Source organism: Lathyrus oleraceus, chromosome 1, assembly GCF_024323335.1.
Source record: "Lathyrus oleraceus cultivar Zhongwan6 chromosome 1, CAAS_Psat_ZW6_1.0, whole genome shotgun sequence".
In the NCBI taxonomy this organism is placed as follows: Eukaryota; Viridiplantae; Streptophyta; class Magnoliopsida; order Fabales; family Fabaceae; genus Lathyrus; species Lathyrus oleraceus.
The window spans coordinates 15081961-15104202 of record NC_066579.1 but is presented as its reverse complement, the minus strand read 5'-3'; positions in this window follow the sequence as shown (position 1 = coordinate 15104202).

Here is a 22242-nt window from a genome sequence, read left to right as displayed (position 1 = left end):
TTTGACAATTGTAATTTGGGCTCAGTTGGAGTCAAAGTTGGGTTGCAATCTTGCATCTTAAATCTCTTGAGTATTTCACCTACATACCTTCTTTGATGCATCATCAAACCTCTACCACTCTTGTGGAATTAGATTTCAAGAAAATATGAAATGTCACCTAGATCTGACATTTCGAATTCCTTGTTGAGATCACCTTTGAAGTCTTTGATCTCCTTCTTGCAGCTACCTGTTATCAACAAGCCATCGACATAGAGACATATTATAAGCAATTCACTTTTGCTTCTTCGTACATAAACTCCATGTTTAGTTGTGCACTTCACAAATTCCTTCTCCCTTAGAAAGCCATATATCTTCTTGTTCCAAGCTCTTAGAGCTTGTTTAAATCCGTACAGGGCTTTATGCAGCCCATACACTTTTCTTTCTTCACTTTGTTTCACAAACCTAGCTGGTTGTGCAACGTAAAATTCTTCTTCTAAGGGGCCATTCAAGAATGCAAATTTCACATCCATCTGACACATTTGCCAATTGTTCATGTTTGTTAGACCAACAACAACCTGATTGTTTCGATTCTAGCATTGGTATCTAGAGCCTATCGACCATGGGAACACCATTCATGGCAGATGCAACGCGGCTGCAGAATTCCATTCGTGAGGCGGAGGAATGCATTATGACGACGGTGGAGCCATGTATCACCGGGAAAATCCGCGAATTGGAGAATCGTTTCGAACTTCAATTCACCAATGTGCAAGAAGCCATGTGCGGAATTGGATTTCATATGTCGAAGTTAGTGGCGGTGCATCGACATGGTGGTCACCAGCGATGGAGCACCTCGAATCGCAACATATTGGATTTTCCAAAATTCACTCGCGATGATGTGGAATCCTGGATTGTGAAATATGAATGTTTTTTCGTTCTGGATGGAACGCAAGAAGGGGACAAGGTCTCGATTGTGAGTATCACTCTTGATGATAACTCTTTTCGTTGGTTCCAAAGTATAGAACAGGGATCGAATGACCATTGACATGGCTGAATTTCTTCGAGACATTGAAGATGTGATTTGGCCTCGAGTTTGATTCACCGATGGAAGAACTCAAGAAGTTAGTGCAGACTGGTTCCCTGGAGGCGTATCAGGAATCGTTTGACAATTTGGTGGATAGAATAACTTAGATAGAATCTCAAAAGCTATAATTATATTTGGGAGGCCTTCAACAGGAATTGTGTAATGGCGTGAAAATGTCCGCCCCTTGTACGGTGTTGGAAGCTACTCGTATGGAAAAGTTGCAAGGACGAAGCTTGGAATTGTTGCATAAATGTTTGGTGCCTGCAAATCGAACCCATAGTTCTTGGAGTGAGAAGAAGAGAGCAGTTTCTAACACCTTTGACAAGAAATTGATGCCTCAGGAGAAGAAAGGGATAATTGAAGGTTCTCAGAAGAGCATTTTGGGAAAGCCTACATATACGTTTCAAAAGAAATTTTCCCCTAAAGAAATGGATGAACATAGGGCTCAAAACTTGTGTTTTTTCTGTCATGACAAATTCTTTCCTGGACATGATTGCCCTCAGAGGAAAAAATGCAAGTTTTCCTTATGGAAGTTGGGGAGGAAGACCATTTGGACTCAATTGAGGTTGATTTTGTTTCTGAGGGAGTGTCTAATAATCCTACTCATAATGTTGAGCCTACTGTTTCCCTTAATGCCATTTAGGGAGACTCTTATCATCCTATGGTGAGATTGATAGGCTGGCTGGGTAGAAAGAGAGTTCATGTACTCATAGACACATGCAACACTCATAATTTCATTATCCAAATATCATGTAAGGAAGGGCTCAATATTCTATAACCTATGCATCCCTTGCGGATAACTGTAGTTGATGGCGAGCTTATACATGGTGTAGGACGGTGTGAATGTATCAGGTTAAAGCTTCAAGGGTATGACTTTATTACTTATGATATTGTTATACCATTATCTAGTTGTGATGTTATATTGGGCATGCAATGGTTAAGGCAATAGGGTGTCATACAATGGGATTTTACCAATATGGATATGGAATTTTCTATGAATGGTATGCATGTGAAGTTGCAGGTTGTTAAAGAAAATAAAAGTAGGGTGGTTTATGCTTCTAAATTGCATCAATTAGTGGTTGAAGATAGCTTTTATTATATGTTGTAGTTGTTACCTTGTTCCACTAAGGCAATGTGTTGTTCTGTGACCACGGAGGAGATAGAGAATCTTGTGAGGAGGGCTCATAGAGAATCTATTTTACATGAATTCCAAGAGGTCTTTGAAACACCTACTCAACTGCCACCCTTTAGGGGTATTCATGATCATCAAATTGTGCTAAAGGAGGGTTCTAACCCAGTTAGTTAAGACCTTATAGATATCCATCAGCTCAGAAGGATAACATTCATGGCATGGTTATGGAGCTCTTGGATTCGGGATTAATTCAACCAAGCTTTTCCCCTTTTACTTCTCCAATTGCGTTAGTCAAAAAGAAAGATGGGAGTTGGCAAAGGTGTGTGGATTATATGAGGTTGAATGAAATGATGATGAAGGCTAAATTTCCAATTACTTTGGTGGAGAATTTATTGGATGAATTGAGTGGTGTCGTGGTGTTTTCTCAACTAGATATTAGGGCTAGATATCATCAAATTAGGATGAAAACTGAGGACATGCCAAAGACAGATTTTCAAACTCATGGGGGGCAGTATGAATATGTGGTGATGCCTTTTGGATTGTCCAATGCACCAACTACTTTTAAGGGAACAATGAACACCATTTTTTCTGGTTTATTGAGGAAGTGTGTTCTTCTCTTCAAATATCTGATTTCTTTGAAATTTAGATGGCCAAGTCTATAATTCCATATCCATTCATCTTTGTTGACTGCTGTTGCAAGGTACTTATACTCCATCACATTAAGCTTAATCTTGAAGGTTCTATTCTGAGACATTGAAGCCTTCAAGATCAACCTTCCATTTGAGTCGAGAACTCTCATCATCTTGTCTTCGATCGAAACCTTGTAGTTCTTTTTGACTAATTGTCTTATGCTGAGCAAATTTCTCTTCATGCCTGGTATGTACAACATATTTGAAATTACTGACCTCTTGCCATCTTTCCTCATAATCAGAACATCACCAACACCTTCAACTGTTAGAGTATTATCATTTGCAAATTTTATCATGTTCTTCATTGAGGGCTTTATGTTGACAAACTAATCTTTCGTTCTAGACGTGTGCGATGAGCATCTTGAGTCCAAGTACTACTAGCCCTTGAATATATCTTCATTTCTCGTTGTAACCATCAACAACATCTCTGCTTCTTCATGTTTCACCAACTTTGTGTAAGTTTCTTGATACTTCTGCTTTTCTGGACAATGTTCAGTGGACCACATACATCAGTATGTATGAGGGCCAAAAGATCATTAGCTCTTTCTCCTTTTCCTGTGAATGGAGACTTTGTCATCTTTCCAATTAAACAAGATCTGCATGTCTCATATGATTCATAATCAAAAGAGTCCAACAGTCCATCTTTATGGAGTTTGGAAATGCGTTTCTCATTTATGTGGCCTAATCGACAATGCCAAAGGTAAGTTGGAGTCTCTACTCCATTCTTCCTATCTTCCAGGTACTTTGGGCAGTTCCTCTTCTAGTGTGCGGTCTTACCGCAATGGAAGCAGGTGCCTTCCTTTTCTATGCTTCCACTAGGCTTCAAAGCAGCACTAGTGGGTTTGGGTTTGGCAACTTCCTTGCCTTTCCCTTTATCATGTTTGAGGACAATCCTCATGTCTCGGTACCAATCCAGAAAATTTGTCCTAGACAATTTTTCCTTGTCAAGGTTTGATCGCAATATGTTGTTAGTGTTTGTTGTCATGGTAATCTACATAAGGATTAATGAAAATATAAGTATCATTGACATATTTAATTAGGCCTTTAATTAAACATGCTCCCACTATTTTATTCAAAACAAATGACCCTCATCATTTGATTCGGAAAATCCCGTTGGAAGATTTTCTAGTGGGTCGAGATCCATATTTCACTTCGTTCTAAGTCCGCGTAGGCGGATTACACAAAACTAGGTTATTTAGGTAGGAACTCCTTCCAATTGTATCTCATACAACTCTCGAAAATTTCAGTTGGGTGAATAACTCCTTATTCCAATCCATCATATGGATCATTCCCAACTCTTGCTTCTAAACATATATATAATCTTATTATAATTTGTTTAGTTAAGTTTGACCCTTTATTTTAACAGTTGAATATTACAATTATCCCATCGCACCTTACCAATATATAGATCATGCACCTCGCGTAGGCGAAACCTACATTATCCATTACTAGTCTTGATGAGTGTTAAAACTTGGAAAGCATAAACTTAATATTTATTTTGAGGGAATTGCAATTTTTCTGATCTCACCGGCTTGTTTATCATATAAACCGTCTCTCACATGCATCAACATACATTCACACAAAATGAAACAGTTATGGCCCCTAGCGCAATTGTTCTCCCAAGCCAATGAGAGAACCTAAGCTAACCTACAACGATCTAAGCTTCTCCAAGCAAGATCTTCAAGGTTGTCCTCCTTTGGCACTGACTTCTTTGCTTTCTTCATATCATTACATTACATGAAAGAAACTCGTTTTACATACGAGGGAGTGAGATGAGAAAAGAAGTTACATTTGGGAGATTAAGAGAGAGGCACGACACGCAGGTCGTATTTTAAAATCCAAAACAGAATAAAGGAAAACTAAGGCCATAATCGATCACCACAAGACAATAATAAACACTTTATTATTATTATTAATTCCTTTAATTAATTAAAATCAAATTAAGTTTCGACGACCGATCATCACATTTTAATGAACAATTCATTTAAAATCGATGTCGCTTTTCGTATCAACACTTGACACTTTTAAAGCACTGAGTTAGCCGAATGGGTGAAAATTTCCTTGCGTTAACCGGTTAACCAAATGCGTTAACCGGTTAACACTGTTTGAAATCTTTTAGAAAATTCTTTTCTGCCTTGCGTTAACCGGTTAACCATATGCGTTAACCGGTTAACACTGTTTGAAAAACTCAGAAAACTGAATTTCGTCTTGCGTTAACCGGTTAACCAAAAGCGTTAACCGGTTAACACTGTTTGAAAACTCAAAAATTTTAATTTCGCATTGCGTTAACCGGTTAACCATACGCGTTAACCGGTTAACACTGTTCCAAAAAGTGTTTAGGAAGCACAACTCTTGTGCGTTCAAACCCCAATCGCATAACTCTCTGACAACACAACCCTTGTGCCGTCACTAACCCTGATGCACCAATTTCAGACCGTCAAACACGTCTCGATTGTTAATTCAGTATGATTGATCAACACGTCATTGCTTCACCATACTAATGTCGGATCAAGAAGCAAACGACCGTTGATCGCTCAAAGGAAAACAATCATCGAGGGTTTGAATGAACGAAACGAGAACACTATATCATATATAATGTATTTTGCATCAGGATCACATATATCACATATATGTAACTTGATCGATCTCAATTTAACCTTTGATTCATTCTGTTTTAATCATATTATTACATAACAAAAACAGATATCAGATTCATGGTTTCGTAAGTGGCTCTGATACCACTGTTGGAGAATAGCCATCCAAGGCGCAGCGGAATTTAAAAATTTCTCCATTTAGTGATCCTTACGAATGGGCATGATCAGTGATAGAATCGTTACCTCTTGTGGCGATTCAAACCTTTGGTGCAGATCTCTGATAATGATCAAAACCTTTGATACAGATCCACGGGGCGATCACGAACGTTGAACGATGACAACGTCTCTACTCAGTCCACACGAACGAATTCCTTCAATCGCAGTGCTAGCTGTTATGAATGAAGGCTTTGAGTGAGAGAGAGATACGAAATTCCAACTCTTCAGTTGTGTTGTATTCCCATACAAAGCTTCTGCACAAGAGCTCTATTTATAGAACCACTTGTGTGGGCTTCAAGCCAAAAAGCCCACTTAAGTGCATTTTGGCCTATATCTCATAATATGCCAAAATCACTTAAGTATTTGGTACCTTACCATATTTCGTATTCTGCTTAAGTACACCGTACCTTACGATGTTCCTTAATTATTCTATCTCTCATCAATCCGTCCTTTGTGTGTGACCCTATAGGTTTTCGCGGCGTTGGAAATTATATTAAATCACGCATTTAACATAATAAACAGTGAGCGGTATCTAGCAACACATCACTGCTACCCAAGTCACGAAAATGTCATGTGATCTGACAAAACCTCCTGTGATAATAATTATGTGTATAATTACCCCTTTGCCCTTATGTCTATATTGAACACAAGGTATAGACCGTGTCACCCTTGTCCAGTTCAATATTGGGCCCATAGACATTTATCCTGTTACGCAGGATTGGCAAATTCCATCTAGGACACTCATGTCCCTCAGCATGCTTCGTGGAGTACTCATCAACTGTCTTTATGGTCATCCAGTTACAGATAACGTTGGATCAGTAATAAAGCACTTAACTCTACATCTAGGATCCATAGTGGTTTCAGGTCGAAGAGTGGTATACACTATTATCACCATGAGAATAACTTATGACACTTTACATAACTTTCTATATAGTATTCTCATAGCGGGTCAATCTGGTATAAATATTACTCCTAATATTCATACCTATGTTTAAGACTTGATAACTCTTTATCCATGATCCATGAGAGGTGATCATCAGTCTACAAACATAATAGTCTTAATGCTTTAATGTTATCCCACTTCACATTAAAGCTCGACTACGGATACTTTAAGAACAATGTCCTTATGTTTAATGTGTTCTCATGATTAAGTCACACTTAATACATTAAACGGACTATCTATTCCAGGGACTTTATTAATCAACCATAATAAAGAAAATGCCTTTAAATAATTCGATACAAGTACCAAAAGTATTGGCCTCTAGGGCTTACACCAACAATCTCCCACTAGCACTAGAGCCAATCATGCATACCCCGTATGCCCATTGATCTAGTATGGCCATCATGCTTCTGCTGCGCAAGAGGCTTTGTCAGTGGGTCAGCTATATTGTCAAGTGTAGGTACTTTACATATTTTCACACAACGCCTAAGTATGTCTTTGGATCGTTGGTGAGATCTAGGCTCCTTAGCTTGTGCGATAACACCATTGTTATCATAATAGAGACCAATGGGATCCACAATGCTATGGACTATGCCAAGTTTATTGATCCAAACAGCTTCCTTTGCTGCACTTAAGGCAACAATATACTCGGCCTCAGTTGTAGAATCAGCAACTGCATCTTGCGTTGAACTTTTCAAGCTCACAGTGCCACCATTTAAGCAAAACACATAACCAGATTGGAATCATTCATATTAAAGTGTCTCAGCACTTTGTCTATGTACTCTAACTTAGGCCAAGCATTTCATGATCTATCTCTATAGATTCTGATAGGCTGCTTCACCTAGGTCCTTCATAGAAAAGCATTTCCCCAACCAAGACTTTACTTGTTGCAGGGTAGGGATATCGATTCCAATGAGTAATATGTCATCTACATATAATACCAGGAATACGATCATGCTCCCACTAACCTTCTTGTAGACACAAGGCTCATCTTCATTCTTGATGAATCCATACAGTTTTACTGTTTCATCAAGGCGAAGATTCCATGAGTAGGTCACAGGCTCATCTTGATCCATGAGTAATACATCACCTTGAGTATGTGATCACAACCCCAAACTTAGCTTGTTGCTTGTCCTCAAGTAACATTTTATTACCATCAAAGATCATGTCACCCCAAACTTACTGTAAAACAGTTCTTACCACAATACTGCTGAAATCTTTCGCACTGGACCTCTTGATGTTTTTTCAGGTTTTCTGATTTTTCCACATAGCCAACGAGCTAGAAACTTTTTCCCTCATTGATATGATTTTACCTGTCAGCTTATATCACACTCTCACCAAGTCTCTCTGGGTTAAAGTGTTATCACTCTCAAATCACAATATGCAATATCAAATCAGAAGTTTGAATAAATTCTCTCATCCTATCAACATGTACAATCACACACACTTTTTGAGGTCTTTTTGGGTTGTAACGGGGCTTTGGTTTAGGTAGGGTATGAAATTGGAACAACGGTTTTTGGGTCTTTTGGTTCATAGTACATGAAATCATTCTCTCACTACGTTTCTTTCCTATTATTCCTGTAGGGTCTTGCAATCCTCTTTTCCTTTTATCTATAGTGAATGTAGCATTTTTCAAAAGCTGTTCTTTTATTGTTTTTCGCTTTTCTCTTTCTTTCTTTTCATGTTGTTGTTGTTTTTCTTTTTTTTTCTTTCTCTTTTTCTCTTTTTTCTTTTTTCTTTTATACGACATTCACTTACTATTCACGTACTGCAAAGCTACCCCAAACTTAAAGGTTGCTATTCCAACAGCAACCCCAAACTTAGATAGAAACGTAGAGATGAAATCAATCCTCACATACTCTGAACAGGGTAGGATAGGTACAAGGTCATGGCTTTAGAAAAAAACGGGTATATCAAAAATAAATGATTAACAGGCTCAACAGGGTAAAACAATGGATAATAATAATAATGGGATGGCTAGAAAGGCTCTAGGTGATAAACAAAAACATGCCTCAGTGCGTGTAGTCGTACAGCTAATAATAACAAAAGAACATACGCAAACCAAGATTGATAAAGACATACCTGATATCTCTCATATGATGATAAGTGTTTGGCTTTTTCTGATCTCACCAGGACGGGTTAAGCTGACTTGTTCTATCATACCTCTGAGTTCAAAGCTCATGCTCGTGGTTCTGATGTTAATCTTAACCAGTGCGTCCAATCATAAACAACAGTATCTACAGTCAGGGGACTGAAAGAGAGGACGCCCAAGTATTTGGTGTAAGTGATCAAGAAAACCAATAACCAGACATAGTCACATATCTACCGAAATAAACAGGAAAATGGAGGTAAACCAAATCAAATTCATTAGATTAAGCCAACCCATAATAGGTGATTACATCCAAGCAAAAGAAAATAAAAACTGAATAAACCAAAAAGAAAAATACACACAGAAATTTCAAACCTCCCTTGGGTTGCCTCCCAAGCAGCGCTTCGTTTAACGTCGCATGGCTCGACGGAACACCTCATACTCAGATGAGTTTAACAGTTTCAATTGGTCCCCCTTCACCGGGATCATATGGTTTCAACATCTGACCATTAACCTTGAAGGTGTCGCCATTCTTCTCATTTAAAACACCAATACCACTTTTATGTTTCTTCAGTACCTTTTCATCTTCTAATTCTGGTGAAACTCTCAGATCTTCCCACCTGCGTGGGTTGTATTTCCTCCAAGGGGTTTGTGTATCCAGCATAGCAAGCACTTCTTTTTCTTTTTCCTCATCCTTCTCCTCCATCTCTCTGACCGACAGACTAAGAACTCTTTCTAACGGTAATTCCGGAAACTTTCTTTGAATTGTGCTAGTTACAATTTGATCAATCACTTCTACGGAGTGGTTTGTACACATATTCTCTTTATGTTTCATAGTATCTCGGACATCAATTCTGAGCTCTTCATCATACACCTTTAGGGTCATGGTACCTTCCTCCATATCTATATTGCATCTCCCTGTTTCTAAGAAAGGTCTGCCCAGAATCAGAGGTATCTCTTCATCTTCTGGCATTTCCAAAATTACAAAATCAACAGGAAAAACAAATTTATCAACTTTGACCAGAACATCCTCAACTACCCCAAAAGGTCTCTTCACTGAGTGGTCAGCAAATTGAAGTGTCATTCTGGTATCTTGAACATTTCCAATTCCTAGCTTCCTGTAAATAGACAAAGGCATAAGGCTAACACTAGCCCCCAAATCAATCAGCGCCCTTTTAAAGGACCTATCTCCAATGGTACACGGGATGGTCACAGAACCTCTATCTGGCTTCTTTACTGGTGTAACACCCTTCTACCCAAACGACATATTTAAATAGATTATCAGAGTACAACATGTAGAAGAGTTTACATTTCTTACAACATAACAATTATCGCATCACAACATAAAACATATTATTTATTTTATTAAAACTTCGTAGCGGACAACAACATTAATATTATCATTCATCATATAACAATTCATAATAATGGTTCAACATTATCTCAACAAAACATCTCAACATGTTAGTCATCATAAACAACGTAAATAATAATCAATTATCTATCGAATCCCATAACCCCGGTGTCACATGACCAGAGCATTTGACTCGACTCTGTAGAATAACTCTACACTTATTCTTCAAACCTCAACAATAGCTACTCCTCTTTATCTGCACATTGCTCATCATAGATGAACATAAACACATGCAGAAGGGGTGAGAATTACATTATTAAATAATAATATAACGACAGAAATATAAACATAAATATATTTCACATATGCCAACACAGCTCATCATACTCCTCATAATCAACATATTCATGAACATCAACAAAACAACATATCAAATGCAATGCACACACCCATGCATGACTCAACACGACTCGGTATACCCATTTTGTGACCAACTACAGGATCACCACTCCCAGATTCATCACCATAGAATCCGAGTTCCCCGCAAGGAACCAAGCCTCTCAACAAGCCCGGAGTCAACAACATCATTGGAACTCAGTCCGTTCATCACTAGGCATCGGCCTTTCATGAATGCATGCACACCAAGCATGCATCATAATCAACATAGCAACAACAGCATCATATAGTCATGTTATCATCATCATTAACACATCCTATCACTAAAGCATATCACATCATGCCACATAATCAAACACAGTATTATCACACTCTACTAATATCTATACCACTCAAAGCAACGGGAAATGATCCCTCATATACCGTGCATCAGCTAAGTTACCTCGCTCAGCCTAAACAACCAAAACTGCACAACAACAGCCCCGGAAAGACCACAGTCTGCCCATACGCGTATTGCCTATGCTCATACGCGTATTACCCACGCCTGACCAAATCCATACGCGTATTGCCCATGTCCATACGCGTATGCTACGCGTATTACATTCCCATACGCGTACCAACAGAGACCAAAACACGTTCAAAACATCATCTTCCTCATCCATACGCGTATTGCCTAGTGCCATACGCGTACCAGCAATCTCATACGCGTATTGCCTAGTGCCATACGCGTATGACCAGAAACCAGATTTCCAGATCTGCAATGGCTTTTTTCTGCTACGAGATCTATCCAAATTCATCCTTCCACAGTCTAAATTTCACACAAAATCACTCATATCATCTAATACAAATAGTTCCCTATTCAATTTCACAAATCCTAACATCATTGCATATAATTTCTACGAATTCCTTCGATTAAAATCCCAATTTCGTTCATCCAATATTTCACCATTTTCAGCATATTATTGTTTAATAAGGTTCAGACCCCTTACCTCTTTGGATTGAAGGAAGCTCTGAGCAATCTTTGGCCTTTTCCTCTTCCTTCTCTTTCTCTTCAGCGTTTCTCCCCCCTTTCTCTGACTCTGAGGCAAAACACGTGAAACCACCTGAGTCCTCACTTTGGCCTCTTTTATCCAATTTCCACTTTTACCCTTCCACTCTTCATATTCCATTTATTTTATTTATTTAATTATTATTAAATAAATAACATCTATAATAATAATAAAAATAATCCAATAATTCAACTTCATTTAATTAAATTAATAAAATAATATTAACTCAATTAAATAATTCTCTTATTTTAATCGGGGTGTTACAACTCTCCCCCACTAAAAGAGTTTTCGTCCTCGAAAACATACCTCAAGTAAATAGAGCCGGATACGACTCCTTCATCTGATCTTCACGCTCCCAAGTCAAGCTCTCACCAGCTGGACCTCCCCAAACAACTTTCACTAGAGCAATCTTCTTACCTCTCAGGGTCTTCTCTTCTCGGTCATCTATCCGAATTGGCAACACCTCAACGGTCAAATTATCCCTCACCTGGATATCATCCAACTGAACAACATGCGAAGGATCCGCAATATATTTTCTCAACTGAGATACATGAAACACATCATGCAGATTAGAAAGCGACGGCGGTAAAGCTATCCGATACGCCACTTCCCCAACCCTCTTCAAAATCTGATACGGGCCCACAAACCTCGGAGTAAGCTTTTTAGACTTTAAAGCTCTACCCACACCTGTCGTCGGAGTAACTCTCAAGAACACATGATCTCCCTCTTGGAACTCAAGTGCCTTTCTCCTGTTATCATGATAACTCTTCTGACGACTCTGAGAAATCTTCATTTTCTCCTGAATCATCTTAACCCTTTCAGTCGTCTGCTGCACAATCTCAGGTCCGAGTACAACACTCTCACCTGATTCATACCAACACAATGGAGTTCTACACCTCATACCATACAATGCTTCATATGGAGCCATACCGATACTAGCATGAAAACTATTATTATAAGTAAACTCCACCAACGGCAAATAACTATCCCAAGAACCACTCTGCTCCAACACACAAGCTCTCAACAAATCCTCCAAGGATTGGATAGTTCTTTCAGTCTGACCATCAGTCTGAGGATGATAAGCTGAACTCAACCTCAACTTAGTTCCCAACGCTTTCTGCAAACTTTCCCAAAATCTAGAAGTAAATCTGGGATCTCTATCAGACACAATACTGGATGGAATACCATGCAGCCTCACTATCTCCTCAATATACAACTCTGCCAACTTCTCTAAAGAGTGATTAATCTTCATCGGCAAGAAATGCGCCGACTTAGTCAACCGATCCACAATCACCCAAATAGAATCATTACCTTTCACCGTCCTCGGCAATCCCGTCACAAAATCCATGGAAATGCTATCCCACTTCCATTCAGGAATCTTCAAAGGTTGCATCATACCTGCCGGTTTCTGATGTTCAATCTTTGACTTCTGACAAGTCAAACAGGCATACACAAACTTAGCAACATCTCTTTTCATACCAGCCCACCAAAACAACTTCTTCAAATCTTGATACATTTTAGTTGCACCTGGATGGATACTCAATCCACTTCTGTGGCCCTCTTCAAGAATACTCTTTTTCAATTCAGACACCTCAGGAACACAAACTCTACCTTTAAATCGCAGGATGCCATTCTCATCAATCTCAAAATTACCACCATTACCCTGGTTAACCATAGTAATATGATCAACTAGAGCGACGTCAACTTGCTGACCATTCCGAATATCTTCCAGAATTCCACTAGTCAACTTCAGCATACCCAACTTTACACTATCAGCGGAAACTTCACAACCCAAACTCATATCACGGAACTGTTCAATTAACTCAAGCTCCCGAACCATCATCATAGACATATGTAGAGACTTTCTACTCAGCGCATCTGCAACTACATTAGCCTTACCGGGATGATAACTCAATTCAAAGTCAAAATCCTTCAGTAATTCTAACCACCTTCTCTGCCTCATATTTAACTCTTTCTGATCAAACAGATACTTCAGACTCTTGTGATCACTGAACACTTCGAATCTGGAACCATACAGATAATGCCTCCACATTTTCAACACAAATACAACAGCTGCAAGTTCTAGATCATGCGTAGGATAATTCCTCTCATGAACTTTCAACTGTCTAGAAGCATAAGCTACAACTTTACCATTCTGCATCAAAACACCACCAAGACCCATCAAAGAAGCATCACAATAAACAACGAAGGATTCACCAGGATTAGGCAAGATCAACACTGGAGCACTGGTCAACCGCCTCTTCAACTCAACAAAACTCGCTTCACAAGCTGCATCCCACACATACACTTGACCCTTCTTAGTCAACTGCGTCAACGGCAATGCCAACTTAGAGAAGCCCTCAATAAATCTGCGATAATAACCAGCTAACCCCAGAAAGCTGCGTATCTCAGTAGCAGACTTCGGAGTCTCCCACTGTAATACAGCATCAACTTTAGCCGGATCAACAGAAATCCCACCACTCGAAATCACATGGCCAAGGAAACTCACTTCCTTCAACCAGAACTCACATTTAGATAACTTTGCATATAATTTCTTTTCTCTTAACACCTGCAAAACAATTCTCAGATGTCCTGTATGCTCTTCTTCCGTCTTAGAATATATCAATATATCATCTATGAACACCACAACAAAATTATCAAGGTACGGATGAAATATACGATTCATATATTCCATAAACACACCTGGAGCATTAGACACACCGAACGGCATCACAGTGTATTCATAATGACCATACCTCGTACGGAAAGCAGTCTTCGCAATATCATCTGACTTCACTCGGATCTGATGATAACCCGACCGCAATTCAATCTTACTGAAAACATGAGCTCCAACCAACTGGTCCATCAAATCATCAATCCTCGGCAATGGATACCGATTCTTGATAGTCATCTTATTCAACTGCCGATAATCGACACACAACCTCATCATACCTTCTTTCTTCTTCACTAACAATACTGGTGCACCCCAAGGAGAAACACTTGGACGCACAAACTTCTTCTCAAGCAATTCTTCAAGTTGCTTCTTCAATTCAACTAATTCAGTTGCCGACATTCTATAAGGAGACATCGACACTGGACTCGTACCTGGTACTAAGTCAATGGCAAATTCGACTTCACGTTCTGGAGGTAATTCACTTACATCCTCCGGAAACACATCCTGAAATTCACAGACAACAGGCAAATCTACACTCACCACTTTCTTATTCGCTTGCAGAGACACAAATAAAGCGAATATCTGAGCTTCATCTTTCACAAATTCCCCCACCTGCCTAGCGGATAGAAATCTTGCCTCATCATTCTCACCAACTTCAGAAAACCGCACCGTCTTACTATAGCAGTTGATAAACACGCCATAGAATTCTAGCCAATTCATTCCCAGAATAATATCAATTTGGTGCAAGGGTAAGCACACCAAATCAACTACGAACTCCCTCTCAAAGATCGTCAAACGACAACCTCGACAGACAACAGAAGTCTTCACAGAACCATTAGCAGGAGTATCTATCACCATACTTCCGCCTAGGGACGACATAATCACACCAATCCTGGTCGCACACTCATACGAAATAAACGAATGAGTAGCACCAGTGTCAACAATAGCAAGCAATTCAACATTATTAATCAAGCAAGTACCTTTAATCAGATTATCTTCTTTAGGAGCTTCAGCCCCACTCAGAGCAAACACCCTACCAGTAGTATGAGCTGCAGTAGCCGCCTTCTTCGGTTTCGAGCACTGCAAACTGATATGGCCTTTCTCGCCACAATTAAAACATGTCGGACCAGCATCCTTACATTCCGTAACTCTATGACCAGCCTGACCGCATCGGAAACATCTCAGCACTTTCTTGGTACAGCTATCAGCACGGTGGCCTGGCTCGCCACACTTGAAACATTTACCAGCTACGGGAGATCCTCCCCCACTTGTCTTCTTCGCATCTACCACTTTCTGCTTACCTTTACCATTCGGAGATGCATAAGGACTACCACGATCCTTATTCTTCTTCTCACTAAGACTCTTGTAGTGAGCAGTCCTAGCCTTGCTATCTTCATCAAATATCCTGCACTTGTTAACCAGTGTAGGAAACCTACGAATCTCCTGGTAACCAATGCCTTGTTTGATCTCGGGACGCAACCCGTTCTCAAACTTGACACACTTGGATTCCTCAGCATCAGCATTATTATAATGAGGACAATACTGTACCAGCTCCTCAAACTTCGAAGCGTAATCAGCAACAGACATGTTACCCTGCTTCAGTCCCAGAAATTCCATCTCCTTCTTACATCGCACATCAGCAGGAAAATATTTCTCCAGAAAGGCCGTCTTGAACCTTTCCCAAGTCATCTCAGCACCTGGTACTTCAATCCTCTGTCGAGTGTTATCCCACCAGTTTTCAGCCTCTTCAGATAACATATGCGTACCAAACTGCACCTTCTGTGCTTCAGTACACGTCATCACCCGGAAAATCTTCTCAATTTCCTTCAGCCAAATCTGAGCACCATCTGGATCATAGCGCCCCTTGAATGTAGGAGGGTTATTCTTCAGAAACCTTCCCAAATTCCTAAACTCGTCGACCGGCGGATTCTGCTGCGCCTGCATAGCCTGCGCCATAGCAGCCAAAGCCTCAGCAATCGCACGGTCATTTTCTCCAGCCATACTCTGCACGACACAACTACAACCGTTAAATATCGACAGTGTCATTTACATTAATCGACCAACAGGGAAAATATCACATTATGACTCGACTGGACTGACCATGCTCTGATACCACTAATGTAACACCCTTCTACCCAAACGACATATTTAAATAGATTATCAGAGTACAACATGTAGAAGAGTTTACATTTCTTACAACATAACAATTATCGCATCACAACATAAAACATATTATTTATTTTATTAAAACTTCGCAGCGGACAACAACATTAATATTATCATTCATCATATAACAATTCATAATAATGGTTCAACATTATCTCAACAAAACATCTCAACATGTTAGTCATCATAAACAACGTAAATAATAATCAATTATCTATCGAATCCCATAACCCCGGTGTCACATGACCAGAGCATTTGACTCGACTCTGTAGAATAACTCTACACTTATTCTTCAAACCTCAACAATAGCTACTCCTCTTTATCTGCACATTGCTCATCATAGATGAACATAAACACATGCAGAAGGGGTGAGAATTACATTATTAAATAATAATATAACGACAGAAATATAAACATAAATATATTTCACATATGCCAACACAACTCATCATACTCCTCATAATCAACATATTCATGAACATCAACAAAACAACATATCAAATGCAATGCACACACCCATGCATGACTCAACACGACTCGGTATACCCATTTTGTGACCAACTACAGGATCACCACTCCCAGATTCATCACCATAGAATCCGAGTTCCCCGCAAGGAACCAAGCCTCTCAACAAGCCCGGAGTCAACAACATCATTGGAACTCAGTCCGTTCATCACTAGGCATCGGCCTTTCATGAATGCATGCACACCAAGCATGCATCATAATCAACATAGCAACAACAGCATCATATAGTCATGTTATCATCATCATTAACACATCCTATCACTAAAGCATATCACATCATGCCACATAATCAAACACAGTATTATCACACTCTACTAATATCTATACCACTCAAAGCAACGGGAAATGATCCCTCATATACCGTGCATCAGCTAAGTTACCTCGCTCAGCCTAAACAACCAAAACTGCACAACAACAGCCCCGGAAAGACCACAGTCTGCCCATACGCGTATTGCCTATGCTCATACGCGTATTACCCACGCCTGACCAAATCCATACGCGTATTGCCCATGTCCATACGCGTATGCTACGCGTATTACATTCCCATACGCGTACCAACAGAGACCAAAACACGTTCAAAACATCATCTTCCTCATCCATACGCGTATTGCCTAGTGCCATACGCGTACCAGCAATCTCATACGCGTATTGCCTAGTGCCATACGCGTATGACCAGAAACCAGATTTCCAGATTTGCAATGGCTTTTTTCTGCTACGAGATCTATCCAAATTCATCCTTCCACAGTCTAAATTTCACACAAAATCACTCATATCATCTAATACAAATAGTTCCCTATTCGATTTCACAAATCCTAACATCATTGCATATAATTTCTACGAATTCCTTCGATTAAAATCCCAATTTCGTTCATCCAATATTTCACCATTTTCAGCATATTATTGTTTAATAAGGTTCAGACCCCTTACCTCTTTGGATTGAAGGAAGCTCTGAGCAATCTTTGGCCTTTTCCTCTTCCTTCTCTTTCTCTTCAGCGTTTCTCCCCCCTTTCTCTGACTCTGAGGCAAAACACGTGAAACCACCTGAGTCCTCACTTTGGCCTCTTTTATCCAATTTCCACTTTTACCCTTCCACTCTTCATATTCCATTTATTTTATTTATTTAATTATTATTAAATAAATAACATCTATAATAATAATAAAAATAATCCAATAATTCAACTTCATTTAATTAAATTAATAAAATAATATTAACTCAATTAAATAATTCTCTTATTTTAATCGGGGTGTTACAACTGGAATCTTCATACCCTGCAAAATAGCACTACAAGTTTCAGTTAGTATCACAGGGTCAGCGTCAGTGGTGCGCTTCTTGGAGATGATGTCTTTCATGAATTTCGCATAGATAGGCATCTGCTCGAGTGCCTCAGAGAATGGAATATTGATTTCTAATTTCCTGAACAACTTCATGAATTTCTGAAAAATTTTCTCATCTTGCTTCTTTTTTTTGTTTCTTTGTGGGAAAGGAAGCTTAATGATGGGTTTTGGTTCAGGGAGCTTTTCTTGTACCACCGGCGGTATTAAAATTTCTTCCTCAGGTGGTGTCTTGTTTTCTAAGATTTCCAGGTCCACTTCAAGCAACTGATCTTCTTCTTCATCCTTCTTCTTACGATCTTCAACATATCTTCCGCTTCTTGTTGTTACCGCACTCATATTATGGTGCTCCCTTGGATTTGTCACTGTTGCACTAGGTAATGCGCCCGGTGTTTGAAAATTTGTTATCTGTTGTGCTATCTGACCCAATTGAATCTCCAGATTTTTAATGGATGCATTGGTGCTCTTCTGATTATTCCTGGTCTCCTCCTGAAATTGCATATTCTGAGTTGCCATCTTCTCTATAGCAATCTCCCAATCCGCTTTCTTCGGTATTTGTTGCTGATAAGGTTGCTGTTGCGAATGATATTGTGGTTGGTAAGGTGGTTGTTGTTGTGGAGGTCCTTGGTTCTGAATATTACCTTGTTGATCTTTCCAAGAGAAATTAGGATGATTTTTCCACCCCGGATTATATGTATTTGAGTAGGGATTATTTTGCCTCAGGTAATTTATAGCTTGCACTTGTTCTGCGGTTGCAACACAATGCATGGTAAAGTGTGGTCCACTACAAATCTCACAAATCATGGTCGGAACCGGTTGAACTTGAGCAACAGTCTGGGTACCTAAATTCATCGCTTTCAATCTTCTTTCAACCTCAGCAGCAATCTGATCTTCCATTTTCACTACCTGATTTGCTAATTTCAAGTCAATTTTTCCCTCCGGCTGATTCACAGTACGGTCATATAATTCCAAATGCTCATTCGCTGCAATAGCTTCGATGATCTTTTTGATACCGGTTGCTGTTGAAAAATTAGATGAGCCACCAGCAGCTGTATCAATGAGTTGCTTAGTTCTCATCTTCAGCCCGTTTACAAAATTCTGCATTTGTTCAGTTTCATCCAGATTATGTGTAGGACATGCAACTAAACATCTCTTGAATCTTTTGTATGCATCTCCAAGTGTCTCTCCGTCTTTCTGTTTAAAATTCACAATGTCATACCTCTTACGGATATACACAGAAGCAGGAAAATACTCGTTCAAGAATGTTGTTTCCATTTGTTGCCAAGTAGTGATGCTTCCTGCGGGTAGGGAATAGAACCATTCCTCAGCGTCCTCAGATAACGTGAATGGGAACATGACCAATCTCTTTGCCTCTTCAGAATGCCCATCAATTTTTAATGATGTAGTCATAGTCAGAAACCTCTGCAGATGCTTGTTTGCATCCTCATTGATCTTTCCTGCAAAAGGTTTGCTTTCTAACTGACGGATAGTTGAGGGGTGTAACTGGAAGTGAGCAACATTAACAGGTTGGTTAACAATGGTCAACCGCACTGCTGGGTTATTCTGTCTGCCATAGTCACCTAAAAGTCTTTCCGCTGGGGGTGGGTCTGCAGCCATGTTTACAGTGTCTGAATGTGAATCTGTGTCTGACTCAGATTTTTCGGAGTGAACAGAGACCGGTGTGCCAGGTGTGACCGGTTCTTCGGTGTCAGAGTTTGCCAGTTTCTTTCTTCTAGCTTCTCTGAGCTTTGCGCACAATGTTCTCTCTGGTTCTACGTCAAAATGAAAATTAGCTGAGGCCTTACCTCGCATACACAGATTAGACAGAAATTAGTTATAATAACAATAAAAATAAAATTAACAGTAAATAAAATTTTGGATGCAGAGCAACAAAATTCTAATTGAAAATAAATTAATAAACTCTATTATCTTTGGCAGTCCCCGGCAACGGCGCCAAAAACTTGATGGGCAAATAGCAAGTGTACTATTTTTCTCACTGTAGTAATAAAAGGGAAATTTCCCGTTTGTCGATCTCAAGGACTGCTTGACGACACAGAGTTTATAGATTGTTTCAATTAGACAAAAACCTTTGGTTTTTGTGTTGTGATTAATTATACTACCAATTACAGATAAATAAAACAAGTAAAAAGGTTGAGCGAGATACAAATGAGAGAAGATTGCTAAGGTTCGGTGAATGAAACTTCTTGTAACAGATATAATTTATGAAGGTTTAGACAATATTCCTGTCCAATTAATTCCGGTCCTCAAGGTTATCTATTCCTAATTCCTTAGTGAAAAGACCTTTGATTATGTAACCTAATTACTATGTCCATAAATAATTAAGTTCATACTCAAGCATTCAAATATCAAGAATTACCGGTCAGATAGAAAATCCCTAGTCCTAGGTTATTTTTACTATCCAAAGTTCTTATCCAGATCAATGAATAATCGCTGTCCAGCTTAAACTATTCATAGTAATCATCATTCGTTGGTCCGACGAATAAAGCATAAAGAACAGTAATAAGAACAAATCAATGGAAACAAGAAATAATCAATGCATTCATAAATATCAAATCTGTCACATTCAGAATCAGGGTCACCCCCCTAGCAATGGGGGTTTAGCTACTCATAATCGAAATAAAAACAAAGATTAACATTGTTGTCATTACAGAATTTCATGAGGAATCAATCTTCAATCGTCGGAAAACTCTTGAACATATGAATCCTTTGATAATCGTAGAGTCTCCAGTTCTCAAAACGCGTCTCTTTTCTCTCCAAATCGTCCAACCCCCGGAAAATCGTGTTTTGCCCTCTAAATAGCTATTCAGTTGGGCTTTTCCTGATTCTGGGCTTGATACGCGTATTGCCCAGTCTCATACGTGTATTGCCCAGTCTGGTACGCGTATTGCATGTAAGACAGCCTCTGATACGCGTATTGCCCAGTCTGGTACGCGTATTCACCAGTTTGGTACGCGTATCACCAGTTTGGTACGCGTATCACCAGAAGCTTGTCTTTTTGCTTGATTTTCACCCCTCTGGTCATTTGCGTATGCTACGCGTACAGGGAAGGTCCATACGCGTATCATTTAAGACCATACGCGTATGGACAGCAAGTTCTCCAAGAATTGATTTTTTTCTTCCGTTTTCTTGCTCGGGCTTAATTTCGCATCTGACGTTTGATTCCCTGAGCTTCCAGACGAGTTTTTTACCTGCTAACATACCCAAAAGTGTAAAATATCCTCAAGAAATTCATAAGTAACAACACACTTCATATTATAGAATTGAGCTTATATCTAACTAAAAATGCTTCAGTTTACGCAGTTTACCTGACTTATTTACTGTTAAATAGTGAAATACCTAGCATAAATGGTGACTGATCACTAGCCAAGGGTCTGATACTTGTCTCCATACTAAAATCAACCCAACCAATCAAATCAATTTTCTGTCTTAGGTCATCTTTCAAACCTTTTCAGAAAGGGTGTGTTACTTCCGTTATACCATGAATGAAGCTTAAACCTTCATGCGTGAGCAAGTAATGTTTAACTGCTAGAATGCGATCCAAGTGCATCCATTCTACCGCAAACAAACAAACACCCAATGCTCCCATGCTAGAGAATACAAGCAAGTCAACAGTAGAGCATTAACACCAACACTGTTTATAAAAACTGTTAATTCCTTAGGATTGGCATTAATTTTAGAAAACAAATAATGTAATCATCTTTGTTGTTTTAATATGTTGGGTTGAAGAAATTCAACATCTGGACCAACATGTCATGTACGATGTCACGACATCAGGTCTGTGACATCGCACGTGTGTAGAAAACTGAATTAATTAATTCAGTATATATTCTGGGATCAGCAAGGATATCTGGTGAATATCCTAACTCCCATGTGGAGGTCTTGAAGACTCAATCAGAAGATATATAGGCTCAAAATATGGAGATATATATGGAGAGATTCTAGGATTGAAGACCTTGTTTGTAGCAGAATTTTTCTGCTGAAGTTGTAACAGCAAAGAACAAGTCT